Source organism: Mustela erminea, chromosome 16, assembly GCF_009829155.1.
Source record: "Mustela erminea isolate mMusErm1 chromosome 16, mMusErm1.Pri, whole genome shotgun sequence".
Taxonomy (NCBI): Eukaryota; Metazoa; Chordata; class Mammalia; order Carnivora; family Mustelidae; genus Mustela; species Mustela erminea.
Window position 1 is genome coordinate 62,389,429 of NC_045629.1, and position 21,048 is coordinate 62,410,476.

Sequence of the window (21,048 nt, forward strand, 5' to 3'; positions counted from 1 at the left end):
CCCTATTTCTGTCTGTGGTTTTGATTCCAGCTCAGATTCTGACTACAGAGACATCCCCTCTCCTTGGCGAATACCTTTTTCTCCTTGTGGTGATGTTTTCCAGTCCAGCTTGAGGAGTCATAAAGTGCTGTTTAAAACAGTCATCCCTCTTAGTCTGTCCTCGGTAGTCATCACACAGTATTGCTATTGTCCAGAGGCTGGAGGCTGAGGCTAAGGCTGAATCGGAAAGTTGGTTTTAGTATCCCAGCAGGGCCAGGGAAAATAAATCCCTGAGCGAGAATATGGCTTGGCGTCAAGCAGCTGGAGAACCAGGTCCAGGGGCAGATTATTTGGGTGAGTGTGCATGGCTACCAGACATCAGTTTCATTTGACTAATATGTTCTTTTCCATCCAATTGAATGGATTACCACCCAGTGTCAAATAAATAATGTGTTGCCACATTTGGCCCAAAAGAAAAATACTGGGTATCAATAAGCAAGTGTAAGACCACATGAAAGCCTGACTCTGTTTGAGAAAAACAGGAATAAGCCCTCAGGTATCTTGAAATGCAGACATTTTTCTTGTCAAATGTTCTAGAAGCCAAATGTGTGGAGTCCCCACTGCTGTGACAACACTCTGGTCTCTGAAGCTCATCCAACATGGCCACAGACCCAAATTAAACCCTCGGTATTTATGAAGGCAGCCACAAAGGTGGGACAATGGCTCATTACCCAATTCAGAATGCATTCAGTCAACGTTTACTGAATGCCTACTGGCTGCCAGGCACAGAGGTGGCATCTCAGGGTGGCAGGGAGGATAACAGGGGTTGAGAAGATATAAAAAGTGAACAAGGCATCAACTCCTGTCTCACATTCTAGCGGGAGACACAAACACATATTCAGATGCTTCGTGTATCATCCAGCAAAGTGCTATAATAGAAACATGAGCAAACTACTAAGGAAGCAGGAGATAAGAATAGGTCAGTCTCCTGGAAGACAGAGAACATGGGGACTGTCTTCACGAAGCGATGACATTTGGGTCTCTGCCTCAACATATGCTATTTCAATGCAACAGTATTCTCAGATGGTATAAAATGTACATTGTAAACTATAATAATCCCCCCCAAACCCTTCTCAGTCTGTAACACAAATTAGCGTCAATGGCATTTTATAACTGAGTTAAAGGATTAATAAGAAAAATAAGACAGGAATAATAAACACTGCCCTAAGCATTTTACACATTGCTGGTTAATTCTATTCTCATGATATTTCTGTGCTATAGGTACTCTCTTTACTTTATGAAAGTGGGAAGAAGGCACAAAGAAGTTAAATAAATTGCCCAAGTTCACACTGTGAAGCCAAAACTACACTAAGTGCCTCAGGACTGTTTTTCCCTTTATTCTCCTACATTTTTCTGAGCTACTACAACATTTCAGGGTAGGGGTTTGAGAAGGTTAAGAACCTTAAGCTTAGAGAGATTTAGTCTCCTCTCAGAAAGATCTTTCAAATAGAAGGCAAAGTGCGACTGTTGAACCAGTGGTATGGAAATACATGAATGGTGTCTTTAAGGCAAATAAAAATATTGTACACACCAACGGCTTGAGATTCAGTCTCTAGAAATGGGGAGACATTCATGAGAATAACATCATTGGAGTTTTATACATATATTTAAATGTTCTGATGGTACTTTGGAATGGAGGAGAGAAGGGTCATAGGAAAGACTGCCTGATGGTTACTGAGATGGTCTCAGTCTGGGTGGTGGTCACTGACAAAGGGGGATGGATTTAAAAGACATTCTAAAAGTAGAATCGAGAGGATTTAATGATTGGTCTGATGAGAAAAATATGGTCTTGTAGGAGAAGTAAAAGCCCACTCCAAGGTTTCTCACTTTAACCACTATACTGGAACATGCTGGTGCCACCAATCAAAATAGGAAAAGCAGAAGAATTGGTAGATGTGATAAAAAAAAAAATGTTTTGGACACATTGAGTATAAGGTAGGCTACTAAGGGGGAGGAACTCACTAGACAATGTAATACACAGTTCCAGAGTTATCCAGTAGCCCATTTCTTTCTCACAAGTACACATCGCATCAGGGGGGCATTTGGGGACATTCCTTGGTGGAATAATAGTACCATAATTGCATATTTTTAGAGGAATGATTTGGTGCCAGATACTTCCAACAGTCACGTATTAATCTTTACAACAATCCTAACATGAATGTACCCTATTATTTCCATTTCACCGATGAGAACACTGCACCAAAGAAAGTATAAGTCACTTCCCCAGTGCAGCACAGAGCAGCGCCAGAGACAAATTCTCCCTTCCCTCCTCAAGCAGCATTTCCCATGTCCATGATTTTGGGCTTTTATGGCTGATATTCCATTTCTGAAAGTTTTTCCACCTATTCAGGGAAAAGGGAAAAAGGGGTTGAAGATTCAGCTGTAGGTGAGGACCTGCTGTATTATGTACTTCCTGCCCCATGGCCTTTATGAAATTTGATACCATTTGTTCTTGACTTGAAGACTCTGTGGGACAGTTTCATCTCCCATGCTTTGTTTCCCTTCTCTATAGCAGGGGATGAGAATAGCCATTGCTTCCTAAAATGGCTGAGAAAATTAAATGGGTTCATACATCGAAAGTACCTACTCCTGGCACAGGTATGTGTTCTAGAAATGTGAACTGAGAAGATGACAAGACAATGAGTACCACAGTGATGATTGCTACCTATTTATCTTTACACTTTCTGCAGTGGTTTAGAAAAGAAACGCCAGGTCAAGCGCTGCCTTCTTAGCGCAATCAAAGACAGAGGGGGAGTAAAATACTGTTAGTTGTCAAGATTTCAAATGTAGAGGTCTCTGACCTTTGCATTTGGGGAAAGAGGGGGAGGTAGTACCATGGTGGCCACTTGAGAAGTGAGAGACAAGGACCTCTTGTCAGGGTCCAGACAGAAAAGCTCATTATCCTCTAGTTAGTGTCCAGTCACACAGAAGGAAATAGAGCGAGTGAGGCCTTATGAGACAGGATGAAAGGACCCAGAAACCCAGTGCTCGGGTCCTCAAGCAGGCCTGTTCAGCTACCAGCAAGAGACTGACTGGGTCCTTTAAGAAGGGAGATTCTAGGGGATCAGCCCAAGTGCAGGACAGCCTTTGTTTGGACTTTTAAAACTGAGGAGGGGAAATGCTTGAAACATAAAAGACCAACTTGGACCATCTGGTTCTGTAACAGTCCCCATCAACACGTCCTTCACTTGATGAGACCAATATAATAAATAAGGATAGATGTGTTTCGCTCCTGTCAACAGCCATACGAGAGGAAAGATAAGAGAAGCTTTTGAAATCGTAGAGATCTTTTGGCTTTAGCTATTCCAGAGGCAATTAGTTCCATATGGGAAGCAAATCCACGCGGATAGATTTAACTATCAATTCTGTAGCCTGCTTATCAAGAGGCAGTATATTTTGGTAACACACACACACACAAAAGCCGGATCCTGTTACTGTGGACACCTGCTTTCACACAGGCTGGGCAGCAATGCATGAGCCTTAGTTTCTCTGATATTCCATGTGTCAACTCATTTTATAGAAGTTAATTAATTATCCCTGGAATCGATATAATAAATGACAAACTGCCTTCCAAAATAAGCTAAATCAGAGCGATGCTACTTTCATGAGGCACTAAAATATTTTAAAACACAATATAGTAAGTCCAAACACTTCTGTTTATGCCATACTAAAAGCTGAGTGATCCCTAAGGTAGACTACAGATTTTTCTGTTCTCTGATGGAACTGAGCAATTAATTATAGGGAGTAATCCTGAAGAAAAGAAATGCTAAGACAATAGATAATTCATTCCTCCATGCTACTGCAAGGTTTCCCTTAAAAGCATCCTGTTTTTACCCATTCTTCTACTCCAGAGAGAAAGAAGAAAAGGTGAACGTGGGAAGAAAGAGACGACAAAATAAGGGAGAAGGGGAGAAAGGATAGAAAGAGTGAAGGGAAAGTGCCGGAGGAAAAAGAGGAAACCCGAAAAGAAAAAAGGGAAGGGAGAAACTCCAACTACACCCTCCCCCCGCACCCCATTCCTTCCACGCGCTTCTAACTGCTCTCTCTTTCATAACTGCACACTCGAGTACACGGTGAGGAACGGGGGACAGAAGCGCTAGCGACAGGAGTTGATCTTGACAGGGAATATAATTCTCAAAGGCACGGAACCTCAAGACCCACAAGGGTTTGTGAAACTAATCCATGGGACGAACCCATGGCCTTCAGGATTTGGCAAAAAATTCAACCCATTATTCAACATTTTGTGCTAAGTGAAGTGCAGTGCATTTTGTCAAGCAGTTCCCCTTAATTTCCAAACCCATGTGTATTTCCAAGGGAATGTGATCCATGTGTTTCTAATTCATTTACATTTAAATCATCATAATGCTGTTTTGCTGAGCTATTTGATGTCCAAGAAGACTATGAGGCCTTTTACAAGCCCTTTTAAAGACTTTCTCCTTTGAACCTGCAAGTCATAGTTTTCCTGTACAGCATGTGAATTAAAATAAAGAAAGGTTATAGCTTCTCTTCAAACTAAATTCCACTGTATTTAAATGGATAATAATAATGACAACCATTAAAATAATGTGATCTCAGAGGCAACCTTACATATAAATTTAGAAAAATCTATCAGTTGAAAAAAAAAAGTTCCAGACTTTCCAATGCAACAGCCATGAATAGGAATGGTTGGATCCTGCCCTGTTTGCAAATTAAGTTTAAAATATTATTTTCTTTTCTTAACCCCCTGCTTTTTCTAAAGCCCAACCTAATTTCTTTCAGACTCAGAACACATTAAGGGATACTCATTGTAGCTATATTCTAATTTCTTTAAAAAAGGTTTGAATGTTTTGTGCCAGAATCACTTAAGTCCTTTATAAATTTATGAAGCACTAAAATATTGATTTATTCTTTAGAAAGTAACAATCACAATATTATCTATCAAGTATTAAGCACATTGATATTACTAACACATTAATATTACTAACATATAACTAACTTTATATACACTACCTGTTTCAATATTTGCAAGATCTCTTCAAGTTTGGTTGCTACCCATTTCATGGACACAGAAACTAGACAGAATTTGGGCAAGTTACATAATTTAAGGATACTTGTTCATATCCACACAGCTAGTAAACTGAAGAGAAACATACAAAACACTGAGCAGGGGACAAGAAGTTAGCAACTATTACTTTTGAAGCTTCCAGAAGGGCTGCTCTTGGACAGAAGGAGGAGTCTGTAAAACACAGTATAAATTTCTTTCATTTACTGAGTTCCTACTATCTCCCACCGACTCTGGTAATCACAGTGGAAAACAAATAAGCATCATCCTTTTCCTCAAAGACCTCTAGCGGTCTAGAAAGATGTAATAGTCAATACAGTGTGATTCTGTCTTATAATTAGAGATCAGAGGTAAGGGTGTATGGACATGTTGGGAGATGCGGTTCAGGGTTCATTCTGGAAGGCCAATAATATACATAAACCACTTAGGCCTAAGCCTATCCTCCACTCAGTGTTTAAGAGATGTTGGTTCTCTTCTTCTAAGATGTTTGGAATTTATCCTGAAGGCAAGGACCAGGTGTTTTGTTTTCTTGGAAAAGAACTTTGACAGTAGTGCAAAGAATGGATTTAGAGACACAAGGTGGAGAAGTCAGCTAAAAGGCTGTTTCAGTGATCTAGTAGTGATGGATGGAAGGCAGTGGGCTGGGGAGAATAATTATAAGGATCCTTACATTTCACATTTTCTGAATCATTTTACAACATTTGACTTTTTAAACAGTAAGAAAATCTCACTTTCCAGTATTTGCTGAAAACTCGAATTTCTCTCTGATTTTCCAATGTAATGTCTATGCACATGCAGACATACACATCCGGTCACCTATACTAAATACTAGCTTAATGATCATGTAAGCATAAATGTTTCTTTCTGGATAACCATTTCAACATAAGGATGATTTTACACTGGGTTTTTTTTTCTCCGTTGATACTGAGAAACTGATCAGTAATGCAATGTAATGTATGACTTTTCAAGAGAAAAGCGGAAAATCAAGATCTCCCAAATATAAAATGGTCACAAATATTTATATAAAGGAAAGTTATTTCCCCATTTCCTCAATGAAACATCATCAGCAGTGCCAACATTATATATGTATTGAGTACACGGGTCATAGATTTCACAATTAAGAAGTCCTGAAACTTCTGCCCATCCAAACAACTCCCTTCACTTGCTAATTTGAATTATCCTAAAAAGCCTTAATTTACTTTATTTTTTCCAAAGTATTAAGGTCTTTTCTTTTATGATTTAGGATTTGGGGATTAAGGGGCAAAGAGAGTCTTTGAAGAGTAGTAACTCATTAGTATTTTAACCTCAATTGGCACTTGTGACAAAAGACATAATTGAATTAAGAGATATAATCCAATATCTTAAAAACCTCCTTTTCTTCCCCTTCCCAAAGTCTCTCACTCAAAACCATCTAATTTCCTACAATGTTTGTATTTGTTCACGTCTCATGATCATCCCTAATATCATCCTCTCGCTTGGATCCTGCCAGCTTCCATCCTTATCCTGCTACAAGGCCTTCTCTAAATAACAGCCAGAACAATAATTGACCAAAAAAATAAATAAATAAAATAAAAATTAAATGATGTCACTTACCAATATAAAACCTTTCAACAGCATGTGACTGCCTCTCATTTTACTTCCAGTAAAAGTGAATCTCTGCAATCCATCCAGCCCTGCCTCCAATCTTCCTTTGCTGGCTTCTCTCCCTGTCAGTCTGCTCCAGCCACCCACTGTCCTGCTCACGCTGTATCTTTAGGCTTAAATCTCACCTCAGGTGTCACCTCCTCAGAGAGATGTCTCACCACTCCAAATAAAGCACTGAGTAGGCTGACCCATGCGGGAGGGAAAAAAATTAATAATCATAACTGGAGTGTGTTACACACACACACACACACACACACAGACACACACATGAGAAGAAAAAAATAGTTTAATGACACTTTTGCTTCAGTGAACTATCAGTGTCCTACTGCATTGGAATATAAAATGCATGTCGTCGGGGTCACAATCAGATAAGTGACCAAGGTTCTAGTCCCTTAGAGCATGTCCATAAATTCTATCCTGTCGCCTTGGCTATTTGTTTCATTGCTCTTCTCACACCCTGAAATCTGTCTTATTTATGTCAACTTATTTTTTGGAGAATGTAAGCACCTTAAAAGCTGGTCAGTCTCTTCTCACTTATACATGCCCTTATCCCAGCACCTAATACTGTGCCTAACAGGGGTGCTTCGGTGGCTGAGTTGGTTAAGTGTCTGACTTTGGCTCAGGTCATGATCCCAGGGTTTGGGGATCAAGCCCCACATCAGGCTCTCTGCTCCACAGGAAGCCTGCTTCTCCCTCTCCCTCTGCCTCTTCCCCCGCTCATGTGCTCTCTCTCCCTCAAATAAAAAGAAAGAACTGTGCCTAACATAAATTAAATCACTCAGAGAATATCTGGAAGAGGGTATCATGGTTAATTTTGTGTTCACCTGACTCAGCCACAGGTGCAAGATAGTTGGTGAAATGCTGGTCTAGGTCAGGCTGTGAAGGTACCTTTTTAAATGAGATTAACATTCACATCAGTAGCCTCTGAGTAAACCTGGCTACTCTCCATTCTATGGGTGAGCCTCATCCAATCTGTTGAAGGGCTTGAGAGAAGAAGACTAAAGAAGAAGGAGTTCTGCCTCCAGACTGCCTTTGGATGCAGGACTGCAACATCAACTCTTCCCTGAGTCTCCATCTGCAAGCCTGCCCTTCAGACTGGCAGCCCCACGATGATGTTAGCCAATTCCTTGAAATAGATCTCTCTTACACACACACACACACACACACACTTACCTATTGGTCCTGTTTTTCTGGAGAATGCTGACTAGTACAGATGTGTTGCAGCACAACACATACATGTGTCACGTACAACTAATGGTGCAGCAGGGTTAACTAATAGCCCTCTTCGGACTAGAATTTCCTCTCTCATCCTCCAAGCTATCCATGCCACCCTAAGAAAAACCTGTGACCCCAGGACTCTTTGTTGCCACGATAAATACAATTATTCTGTTGCTTTGACTACTCTTCTCCTGCAAAACTTCTGATAGATAAAGATACTCCACATTGTTCCATAAACATTCTGGGATGGAAGTAAAGTCAGAAGATTATAAGATAACTACAAAACAGATGTGTGCCACTAAAATGTCAAATATTCACCACTGAGAACTTTAATTAAAAAATGTTAGGAAGAGGGGTACCTGGGTGGCTCAGTCGTTGGACGTCTGCCTTCGGCTCAGGTCATGATCCCAAGGTCCTGGGACTGAGCCCCACTCTGGGCTCCCTGCTCAGCCGGAAGCCTGCTTCTCCCTCTCCCACTCCCTCTGTTTGTGCTCCCTCTCTCGCTGTGTCTCTCTCTGTCAAATAAATAAATAAAATCTTAAAAAAAAAAAAAGTTAGAAAGAGCATATGATTTTAAAAAGAGAATTTGAGACATAAATGGAAGGTAAACATAAAAAGTCTTCATTGAAGAGAGAACTCTTCAATGAATGGTATGCTCATCAGTACCATTTAAATTGGTACCCGATCTGAATGCAATTCTGGTGGCTTCATGTGTGACTGCAATGTCACCAACAGGACTGTGAGCCTCTTTTGAGCAGGGACAGGGCATTCTTCAACAATATGCAAAGAGTGCTTTGCAGACGTGGGCTAAAAATATAACGTGTCACAACTGTGTGCCCAATTGTGTGATTTAATCTCCCTGGTTCTCAATTGCCTAACATGGGGAAAATAAGACATTTATGTGATGCACCTAGCAGTTTATTGGTTCACAGTAGATGGCAAATAACTGCTGGTTGCCTACTGTTGGAGTTATATTTTAATTTCTACGGCACCCAACAACATTCTAAGCACATAATAAAATGAAATAATCATATATAAAATGAAATGAGGTGAAATTACACTGATGGGGGGCACTTTCACTTTTTTTAAATAACTGTGATCACTGTAGAGAGGCTTTCAAATCTCTAGCTCATGTTTTATTATTAGATTACATCTGCCCTACATATATGACATTTTTATAGTGTTTCTTAAAAAGTATATATAAATAGCAGTCCGGATAAAAGTATTATTTTATTCTTAACATGAAATTCATCTACTGCCTTTATTCTGAATTCATGTTATATCCTAAAATGTCAGATTTCAAAATTTTCAAACTTGATTCATTCTATGTAGGAATAAATAGTGAGTGATTACAGGTAACATCTTTCTTTAAAAGTTTAGTTTCAAAACGCACCAGAGCCAAACTGGATAAAGGCAGCCACCTTAAGTGTGAAAACAAAATAAAAGCAGAAACAAATAGGACAACCATCCTTTCTCCAAACAAAAATTGCTATTTAAAAATATATATTATGAAAATTTTCTAGATGAATAAAGGGCTCATCAACTATGCAAACCTAGAATCAGTAATACACTTCTACCCTAAATGACATTTAAAAATATATCCCAGTGTGTTCATTTGCCATCCTTCTTATCAGAGGCAAATAGAAGTTTGAGCTTGGTTTGATCTTGCAGTAGAAGCAGTTTCTGTATTTAGTGAAAAGCTAAGGAGACTCTTCCAATCCAGAAATTTTATAGTTCTGTGATTTAGCTACTCCAGGAAATTTTTTAAGTGTTCATTCCTAATATATTTTATGTCTCCATTTGTGTTTGGTGTTATACAACTATGATCTCAGTCTTGAAAATCCATTTTTTTTTAAGCACTAAAATTTCTTGACTTTTAAGAAGCAAGAAGAAAAAACAGAAAGAAAGAAAAGAATTGCACAAATGTTTCTGAAATTTAACAGGGTAATTTTACTTAACTCTGGAGTTATACAAATATATGATAGAATTATGCAAATATATAAAACATCTGCTTACATCACCCCAGAGTTACATAATGCTCTTTGTATGATTTCCCAAAACCATTTCAAGAACTAAGGCTGAAGTGTTAAAATTTAAACTATGTCCTAAATGACCTTTTTTTAGATGTTCTAGTGTAAGAAACTTGAAAAACAAATCTGGGAGTTTATGAATATTACACATGTGAAGTCTCTGTTATTTATGCTTGTTTTAAGTACTTGATTAAGCATCCATGTGTCAACTGGATTCTATGGAAGGTCAGAGTAAACAAAGGATTTCTGAAGTTAAGTGTTCAAACAGATGAGACTACTGATTTTTCTGGAGTTAGAGAATACCATTTATTTAGCAAATGACATCTGATGTACTTGGAAAATTCACACATGTCACTAGATATGAATTGGTGCAAATGAATAAAAGAACTTGCAGTGAGATCCCAAGTTCCAAAGAAATCAAAATTTCTTTGGGATGCTAATTTCCAAAAAATGTTGCCAGTTTTTCTAGGATTAGTGAAATTAGCACAGGATATTAGAAACTGAAAATAGATTTTTTTTTTCCTAGCTCCACGAGAGAAATAAGACAAAAGAAATTTTGAAAAGTGACCAAAGAATGTCTATTATCCCATAACAGTATAACCGGCCGAACATGTGGGTATATAGCAGTCCACCTCAGCCCCCAAGAGTTGAGTCAGTTTTCCCTGGCAGGCATCTTGCTCCTCTGAACAACCGTGTCTTACCTAAAAGCTCTGTAAGATGGCTTGGCATAGGAGAATTGAACTGGTCTCCTCCAGACAGAAGTCCTGTCTGTGTAGGAAGACTCCCCAAAAGGATCCTAATCTACCTGTGTTTGAAGAACCATGATCAAGAGTCCACCATGTGTCCCATTCCGAAGAGAATCCAATAGTCCTCATAGAAGAGACAGTAAACAAGAATTTGGGGTCTGATGGTTAGTATCCTGGAAAACTAAGCTCAACAATCTTGAGTAGAGGAGGCAGATCAGGATGTGCATTTTGGGGCTTGGAACTCACCTAAAGTTAGAAAAAGTATTCCTGAGGCTCCATAGTGGGGAAACTGGTCCAGTATGTTTATTTAGGCTGAAAGTCCAATGAATGGTAAAATTTAAATGTTCTCTCTGTGTCATAAAGAACATGTCTGGTCTTTGACCCTGGCTCCTGGCACAGAGTTTCAAAAACCCTTAGAATTTCTAGAGTGATAGGAGCATCTTTGTTATATTAATGAGGTGACACACGGTGGGCCCCTAAATTGCCTCAAAATGTGGACTGGTCACCAGAAACACCAACCATGTAATCAGAGGGTTGGAACTTTGGGCCTCACCAATCTCTGATCTCCAAGGAGCTGATGGGCTGGAGGTTGAATTCACTCACATGGCCAATGATTTAATCAGTCTTGCATATGTAATAAAAACCTGCAACATGAAGGCTTGGAAACGCTCCCAGGTTGGAGAACACACTAATGTGCTAAGAGAGTGATGTGTTCCGACGACACAGGGCGAGAGGATAGAGGATGCATGGAAGGGCTCTGCCAGACCCTGTCCTATGTGTATCTCCTATAACCAAAGTGCTATCTTGAGTACGATGCTCTCAGGGAATACCGACATAGTCCACATTGTAGAATATTTCCGGTGTGCCAGCCAACCATTTTATGTGCATTTTCTCAACTAATTGCCACAACGGCAGCATCAGGCATCTACTATGTTGCCCCAATTTACCTAGCAAAAAATGAAGGCATGGAAATAAGCACTTGAGAGTCTGAAAGGCTGGGGGCAACTGGAGTCCAGAGAAGTGTGAGATGCCTGGCAGTTGATGTGATGCTCGTTGTGTTCAGCTGAGAAAGAGTTAGGACCAGAATAAGTAATGACGAAGAATATTAGTAGTGGCAAAGTAACTGCCATATAAATGTATCATTAAAACATACAATATAGCTAATTAAATCAACCATGTAGTCAACAGAATCCAGTCATTATAAATTTGGAAACAAAACATCAAATAATTTTTAATATGGAGATTCTTCTTTGCAAGGACACGATCTAGGTATTTTCCAAAGGGAAAACTCAACAGGAGACCATATATGTCCTTGACTGCACTGTTCTAATCAGGTAATAATTTAGGCTTCTGGGAAACTGAGAACATCAGGAGGGACTCAAGAGTAGCACATTTCCATTTAAGGGCCTTGGTTAAGTCTTGGTATTTCTAGTCCTTCTGAAAATTCCCACACCTTGTGGACATATGAAAGAGCTTAGTATTTGGGAGGTTTTATAACGAAATCATAAATATTTTATTTACCCAAACCAGTAAGGAAAGTAGAAATGAAGGGGAATTTGGGCATCTTTTGGAGGAAATCCTTGCCAAGGCCCATTTTCACTGGCTTTGCAGAACACTCAAAAGCACTTTTGTTTTGTTTTAAATCTTTCATTCTGTTGAAATGCAGTCATCAGGTATGCAGCACAGATAAACTCATCTGCCAATATCCGGGCTTAAATCTGAAAAGCAAATAAGTCCGTGAACGTGATCTAGGTAACATCTTTCACACTAGCATATGCTCTGCTGTTTCCAAAGGTACCCCAAGCAGTGGAATCAATATTAATGCTGTCCTTTATGAGGATAAATCTACTGACCCACCACCATTTAGCTGTCTGCTTTCAGAGTGTCTCTGCAGAAAACTGGTCCTCAATCACTCTGTTGACTAAATCTTAGTGTGCCTGTGGTAAAAGCTTGTCCAGATGAAATGTATAGGCCATTGCTGGAAAAGAGCAATGTAACTGGTTTATGCAGGGATGGAACCCTTGACTTTGCCCTCAAGAGGGTTCTCCCTGGCACTACAGAATCTGTCTTCACCATCTCCATGACTGGAGTTCCTATTATTAGCCTCTATTCTTTTCAATTTGTCCTCCACATATTCTCCAGACTTGCCTTTCTGAAATGAAAACCCACTGTGTTCTCACACCACTTAAAAACCTTTAACGATTTCTCCTTACCTCCAGCAAAGACAGAATGAAATTTAGTTTATTGGTAATTATAACTACGTTTCTTTAATTAGTTTCTAATATTGAAAACTTGGGAGAGTTTATCTCAGTATCTGTAGATTTCTGTCTTTACTTATAAATTGGGATGCTGGAAATACTGGCCCTTTTCTGTATCTAGACTAGAGTGGAGAAGTTGCTTTTCTACTCAAGGAAGGGTACTCCCACTGATGTTCACCGCAGTCCACGTGGTCTTCTCAAATTTGCACTTGACAGTTACTCCTACTGGGCTACTTGTTCAATTTTAGAAAGATAGAGAAGTAAGTACTTCTCTCCACATTCATCAAGTGGAAAAGAGTGGTGTGCTGGTAGACAGCAAAAAAAATAAAAAACAAAAAGAGAGAGGAAGAGAAAATACTCTGATTTGTCATATTTGCCAATTTCCATGGTATAAATACTGTGACTGTGTTAGATTTGAAGATACCGATATAAAATCACTGAACTCAAAGTTGAGAATCAACAATGGCCTTTCATACCTGCTTCAGCACATCCCTATAATAAAGACAAAGAAAATGTGTTTCAAAATTAGAAAACAAAACAACAAAAGGATGGGGATCATAGTGCACCCTTCTATCACTTCTTTTGCCTGGCCCATGCAAGACCTTTGGGTGTGCAATTCTTGTGGATGATCAAGTAAAATTCAAGCCACTTAAAATAGCCTATAAATCTCTTCATAATCTGGTCCCAACCTAAATTCCCAACCCATTTCCTTCCTAACCATATAACCTGCTTAAACTGGCTAATGATCCTTGTACATACCTAGAATCCTAATGCATCTATGTCTTCATGGATAATGTTCCCTTACCTGAAACACAGATCTCATCTTCCACACCTATTACACATTCTCTGCAACATCTTCCTTAGTGATGCTGGGCAGAAGAAAAGACTCTCATCTCTGCCTCTATGTCACTTTGCATCTGGGATTGTAAATTGTACACTCTCTGAGGGGCCATATAGTACTTATCTGTGCATTTGAAATGCAGAGCATATACAGTAGATGCCTGATAAATGTTTGTTGAAAGCAAGATATAACTGAGGCCTTAAGTGAAAGATTTAAGTTTCATTTATAAAATGTATTTTAAAACCTCAATGCTCATCAATTAAAAAATAAAACCCCGTCATTAGGACCGTATTTTTATGTTCTTTCTTTTGAGATCACCAGTTTTTAAATTACATAACCAAGTTACATAAATACATATTACAAAGTGATAATCTCTGTATTTCCCTGATTCCTTTGCTGGTTTTCTATCACAGTACATGCCATAGGAGTAAGAATGTTTATCTTGCCACCTCCAACAGGCCAATTATCAACACCATCAAGTAGCATATTCTCATAAATACAAATGCAGACATTTCCTCTTTACACAACTCTTGAGAGAGACGAATTTGGCATAATGCATCCCAAGGCCAGCACTTTCATTTACACAAAACTGTTGGTTCTAAAGCACTGAGCGCAGAGAGAACTTAGCTCCAAAAACACAGCCATCAAACCCAAAGGATGATGAATGGACTGATTGGATCACTAGAAATAACAGACAAGAATTTCTCTTCCTGTCTTAGGTACTATACAGAAAAACACTAAGACAAAGCCTAGGTAACATCTGCATCTTACCCCTTTTTTACCATTATGTTGCTTTAACACAAATTCTCAAAGTATTTGATTTCAGAACTCCTGTACATGTTTTAAATCACTGAGGAACTCCAAAGAGATTTTATGTTGATTATAGTTATCCATAACTATTTACTGTAACCAAAATAAAAACAAAAACAGTTGTTAAGGGTTTATTTATTTCTTTGGGAGAGAGAAAGAGAGAGAGAGCAAAAGAGCAAGCACGAGTTCAGTGAGAGGCAGAGGGAGAAGTAAGCTCCCCACTGAGCTGGGAGCCTGACATGGGGCTCCATCCCAGTACCCTTGGTTCATGACCTGAGCTGGAGGCAGACGCTTAACCATGGTGCCTACAAACAGAAAACACTTAGGCACCCCAAAACAGAAATTTTAAACACAAGAATCCACAAGCACACATATTGTTATTGGCCATCAGAAAGATGAAGCCATTAAATCTTGGGCAGTTTCTGGAAAACTCCACTGTACACTTGTGGGAGAGCAAAAAAATGAACATCACTTTTAGTATTATTATAAAGGTAATTTCAACATAGCAGATCCCCTGAAAGGATCTTGGGGACTTCGAGGGTACTCTGGGCCACCCTTTGTGTACTGCTGGCATAGCTCATAAGGTGTAAATAAACAAGTTTGTTATTTAAATTAGTGATAGCGTCAGTTTGTAGCCAATATTTACTGCCAATGTTACATTTACGCAACTATCTTTACTGAATCATGATCAGAGTCTGCTTGCTTTTGCAGTTTTATTGTTGTACTGATCAATTTTGGTTACTAGCCAATAGACTATCATATCAAAAACCTTAGGACAAGAAAAAAAATATGTTACTGAAGGACAATTATCAGCTTTGTTTAAAATCTTTGTTTATGGGCGCCTGGGTGGCTCAGTGGGTTAAGCCACTGCCTTCGGCTTAGGTCATGATCTCAGGGTCCTGGGATCGAGTCCCGCATCGGGCTCTCTGCTCAGTAGGGAGCCTGCTTCCTTCTCTCTCTCTCTCTGCCTGCCTCTCTGCCTACTTGTGATCTCTGTCTGTCAAATAAATAAATAAATACTCTTTAAAATAAAATAAAATAAAATAAAATAAAATAAAATAAAATAAAATCTTTGTTTATAATGATGTAAACAGAGACAGATGGAAAAAGCTGGAGAGAGAGGGACACTTTGGTGGATTTGGTAAAGGCTCAAATTATACAATATGACAACCACTGAATTAACAATTCCAGTTAATCAGTTTTCATACTGATACCATAATGAAATGTCATCCAGATATAGAAAAGAGTCTACATCGGTCTAGTTACAGTATTCATTGTTAAGTTTACAGTATTTCATTGTTAAGTGCCGCATTTGACACCGTCTCTTAAGACTCCTTCAGATGCAGAATTGTCTTGGTTTACCTAGTTTCTCCACAAGTCAGATCTGTTTCCTTTTCCATCTCAAGTTCGTTTTGACTAATAAATATGCAAATAAAGCCATAAATAAACTATAATAAAGCCATGAATTGCTAAGCATTTTTCTTACGTTATTTAATCTGAGACTCAAAAGAGGGAGAAATCAAAGGTTTCTTTTTTGCTGTTGTATAGCCAACTGTGTAAATAGCCTTCAAAGAAGAATCTGAATCTATATACTTCTTAGTTACAAGAGTCATTGCGTTCTTGCTTCTGTTTTAAGTGTTCTTTACCATTTTCCACCTATTGCCCATTCCAAGTAGATTAGAGAGTCAAATAAATCATTCCAGTAGAGGACAATCTTAAAATGAAATGTCTTTTGGGGAAATCGCTTTTCCATGTATTAATATTAATTTTAACTTTACCATATGTTCAGTTCGTTTTCCACCTCTAAAAGTCAGGGCTCGTGGTATGCATGTGTTTTTCGGAATAGTTGAAAGAATGATGTTACCCTTCCAGTGGTCAGTTTATAGCCTTCCCATTCCAGTTCTTTATCCTGAGTTTAGCTCGGTCCCAGGTATGGCCACATTCTGGTAAATCCCTTAAGCAAGAAACGCTGGAGCCAATTTAAACAAAAGAGAGGGAGGGAGAGCTGCTGTGAACGGCAGCTGTGCCAATGGGAAACGCGAAATCAGCCCTTTGCCAATACTCTGTGGCCTGAGGGTTAACGTAGTGTCCAAACAGAACTTATAAAATAAGCCTTAAAACTGAAGCATCACAGAGTAGGGAAAAGAAACTACCAAAGGTGATGAAATGTTTTTCTATTTCAGCGCTGGGTTGTATCTTCAGAACATCAGATAAATACAAGATATAAGAAATATGTCTCATATTGTTGATCTTTTATAAGATCAGATTGATAGTAGGCACAGGTTTAGAGAAAATTCACTTATAAATGGATCTATATTTGCATTAAATAAACCCAGCGGGACGACATCGTGCATTCAGGCCTGTTTGCTTTTGTTGATGAATATAACAGTTGTTGGTAAAGTTAGAACAAGACAATGTTGAAAACGGTCAAATTAGGGAGAGGGTGGCTATCAATTGAGTTTTCATAAATGACTTTGTTAAGTAATCTGTTGTTTTAGGCAAAAATGGAACTACAAAATGTTGTGAGACAGTGAGAAGTTGTTCTGGCATTGGCTTTCCATAATGCCCATTCACCCTCCTCCTGCAAGGACTTTCTGTACCCATCACAAGCAGCAAAATAGTCTAGTAACTAAAACAACTACTAGGAATCATAGGTTTTGTCAGCCTGACATTAAAGTAGCTTATTTAAAACCTACAAATAGGGATACATTTACCTAGATTTCACATATTTTACATGATCGTCCTGAGTGCTTGAGAGGATTTTTTACTAATGAAATAGTATCAGCAGCCATTTGTTTCAGTCTGTCCTTAATGATATTTAATTCCCACCCTAACTCTACAAGATGGATGAACCCACATCTTTCTCGCTCCAAATCCTTCGTTCTTTTCACGAAGTGGAATGACGTCTAAGCCACTGACAGAGGGATAAGAATACGCATGGCTTACCGTTCCCATGCCTTTCCTGTTAGAGTTCAGACTCACTCACCCAGGAAGGAAAAGGTGGGAGAAGACTGAACTACGGCTACTTGTTGAAGATGGATTCTGATGATAACCAGGTATTTCTGATTAATTTCTGGGGTGATGAAGTGAACACGGAACAAACAAACCCTGCCTTTCTCTTTGCTGCCATTATGCCCATTGTGGTGGGTTTTCTTATAAACATACAAAGCAAAGACCAGGGTCAGATGAAGCCAGCATTTCACAGATGGTAGCCCTAGAAATGGTGGCTCTTGGTAAGCAATGGCTATAAGATGACGTTTCTCCATTTTCTGACAAAGATGACCAAAATCAGAAACAAACAAAACAACAAAACACCATATGAAAAGCTGAGAGATACACCATTATCTATAATGGGGAAATCTCGTCTAAGAGATCTCCTATTTATAGGTCCAACATAAAGCCATTATTATTATTGGTATTTAGTTAGTGGTCATTTACCAGTTGGTGAACAATCTGTCAACAGTTCTTGGTAGTCAAACTGAAAGTCAAATAGCTGACTATCTTATTCTAACCCACTGAGATGCTAATAAATAAGTGAAGACATTCGTTTGTGTTATTATTACATTGTATTTCTTCCATGTGAAGGATAAACAACCAACTTAAAGTGATCTCTGTAAACCTGGCATTCTGGCATTCAATGACATAAGGAACTGTTTAAATGGGGTCCTGATAAAACTCATCTACTTTTTAAGCTTCTATAGCACAAAACTCTGTACTAACATGAAATTTTCTTACTAAGGCCCCAAAAGTCAAACAAAGTAATTAGTAAAATTGGAACTGCTTTGGTGAAGTCTGATTGGGAAGATGCCACAGGCCCTCCCCAACACCAGATCCCCATCACTACCTCCAACCACTCTGGAGAATTAGGCTTGATGGATTCTTCAGGACTCCTTGGCATTCAATTCTCCAAAATGATCAATTACATCACTGATTGAATTTTTTTGTGAAGACACTGGAAATCAAGTGTTATGTGAGCTGTAACTTTAAAGTGATTAATTTCTATGAAACAACAAGAACAGCATGATTCATATAATCCCATGAGTGCTGTCCACTTCAGGGTAGTCTAATTTGGAAACTAGGCTCTTACTCCACAAATGATGGCATTGCTCAAAATAGTTTTGGAATGTTCATTTTAGTATTGTCCCTTACACGTTCATTTGGATTCTGTCATTACTGGCAAATCACTGTCTTTTGAAAATGAATTTGATCTTTTAGAATAGTCAAAATCATAATAAGGGCTGTCAATGGTAGTAAATGGTTTGTCAGAGTAACATTGCTCACTGATTCATTTGCCTTGATAAACCTGGCCTGTGACCATAAAGCATTACAATTTTGGGGATGCAGGTTAAAAACCTTTTTTTTTTTAAAAGAAAAAAAATCAAGAAGAGATCTCAAAGCAATACAGTTTGAAATAAGTTCAGGTTTTTATAAAGCAACTATCTTAAATATGACAACTTTTTGTGGATATATAAGTTTTTGCTGGATTATCCCACTTTTAAATAAGTCCCTTTCTTTTTTTTAATCTTTTTTTAAATTTCTTTTCAGTGTTCCAGAATTCATTGTTTATGCAATAAGTATCTTTCATACAGGAACAAACTATTACTATAAATCTTCACAGCTCGGTGTTTCCCATTACACTCCAAGGGAAATTCTACCAGATCCTTATTTATTATGAAAGGTTATGGTAAGAAATAATAAGTTAGTTTCTGTATGGAATACCTATGGCCTTGAAAATCTGCTATTTTAAAAAAAGACATTTGATTAGGGAATAAATAATTAGAATTGCGAGGAGATAAGGAAGAATTTCAGTAAAATCTTCTCTGGATTGACTTTTAAAACATTTTTACTTAGGTTATTTTAAAAATATTATCTAATAAGGGTTATTTTGAGATGATGATTTTAAGGGGAAATAACACAAGATTTCATAAGCAGAGAAAATACTAAGTAGTCAGCCTGGGAAAGTCTGACTGCTTATTGGGAGGTCACTTAAAATTCAGATTCAGTTAAATGCTCAGGAGTGTCTACTGTTTTCCTCCACATGCACAGCTCTCTAGCATTTAATCCTCAAGACAGTCTTAGAAGCTATGCAATATTATCTCCATACTGAAGCTGAGAAGAAGGGGTGCCTCGCTGGCTCAGTCAAGAAAGCATACAACCCTTGATCTCAAGGTCATGAGTTCAAGTACCTATGATGCTGGTCATAGGGCTTACTTTAAAAAAAGAAGAAGAAGAAGAAGAAGAAGAAGAAGACATTAAAACTGAGAAGAAAAAGAGGTGGACACAGAGAAGTAAAATAATTTTCCCATAATGTAATTCGGCAAAATGGTCTTCTGGGTCTAAACCCAATGCCCCTTCCATTATACCATTTCAAATCTGGGGCTAAAAAGGCCAAGATGCTAAACATCAGCAATGAAGGAAAAATCAGGGGACATTAGAATTCTAGTACATTAGAATTCAAGATAAGAATGGCCTCAGGATTCCATGCCTTGGACATGTGACTTCTTTGACTTCAAAGCAAGGTATAATCAGTTAGCTCACACAGCGTGAGACAGAGCCCATGGTGGAGGCAGGGCTCACTTTAGGTGAACAGATAAAGGTCTGGTGGGAGAAAATAGGATGAAATCAGGTACGACGCTTGTGACTTAGGCTTTCAAAGTCTCTCAACTTCTTTCCACAGATTCCTGTTGTCTCTTAGTGAGAGAGGCAGAGGAGAGGATTCATCGCAACTCTCCTGAGGACTTCCAAGGGCGGAGGAAAGACCCTGACCAAGGGCCTAACATCTACATCTTCCTCAACCAGACCTGTCAAATGCCACCTCATCCATAAAATTTTATTCTTAAAATGTTGCCCGGCAGGGCAACTGGGTGGTTCCGTTGGTTAAGTGACTGCCTTTGGCTCAGGTCATGATACCAGAGTCCCTGGATAGAGCCCCACATCTGGCTACCTGCTCACCAGAGAGTCTGCTTCTCCTTCGGACTCTCCCCCCTTTCATGCTCTCTCTCTCACTCTCTCTCTCTCAAATAAATCAATATAAATCTTTAAAAAAAAAAAAAAAAAAAGAAAAGAAAAAAGTGGCAGGAAAAAAGCCACATCTAATGATGATTTTATATGATTCATTAGTCCCAGGGTAGTTCAGCCAATGACTTGGTAAAAAATAGTTTAGATAAAGTAATGAATGCTAAATTCATAATGGGTTACTATAAAACTGATATGGTATGGGGAAATGCCTTCTCTTTTGATCTATCATTAAGATAGAGAATAAACTAAGTTTTTAAAAATGCATCTATGACTTAATCATTGTAACAACCAATGATTAACACTTTTACAGATGCAGAAGCAAAGAGATAAACTTGTCCAGATTCACAAAGCCAGAAACTGAGACCAGGATTAAGATACACTTCGGTTCCTATACTCTTGTTCA

General features: G+C 38.6%; 1 long non-coding RNA gene across 2 annotated transcripts in view; it reads left to right on the forward strand.

Annotated features, from left to right (window-relative positions):
* LOC116574816 overlaps positions 1-20,448 on the forward strand; it is a 75,605-nt gene extending 55,157 nt beyond the window's left edge. For both annotated transcript variants that reach the window (XR_004279501.1, XR_004279502.1), the window contains exons 2-3: positions 17,471-17,683; positions 20,305-20,448. This is a non-coding gene — a long non-coding RNA (uncharacterized LOC116574816). The remainder of the gene's footprint in view (positions 1-17,470; positions 17,684-20,304) is intronic.
* The last annotated feature ends 600 nt before the right edge of the window (positions 20,449-21,048 follow it).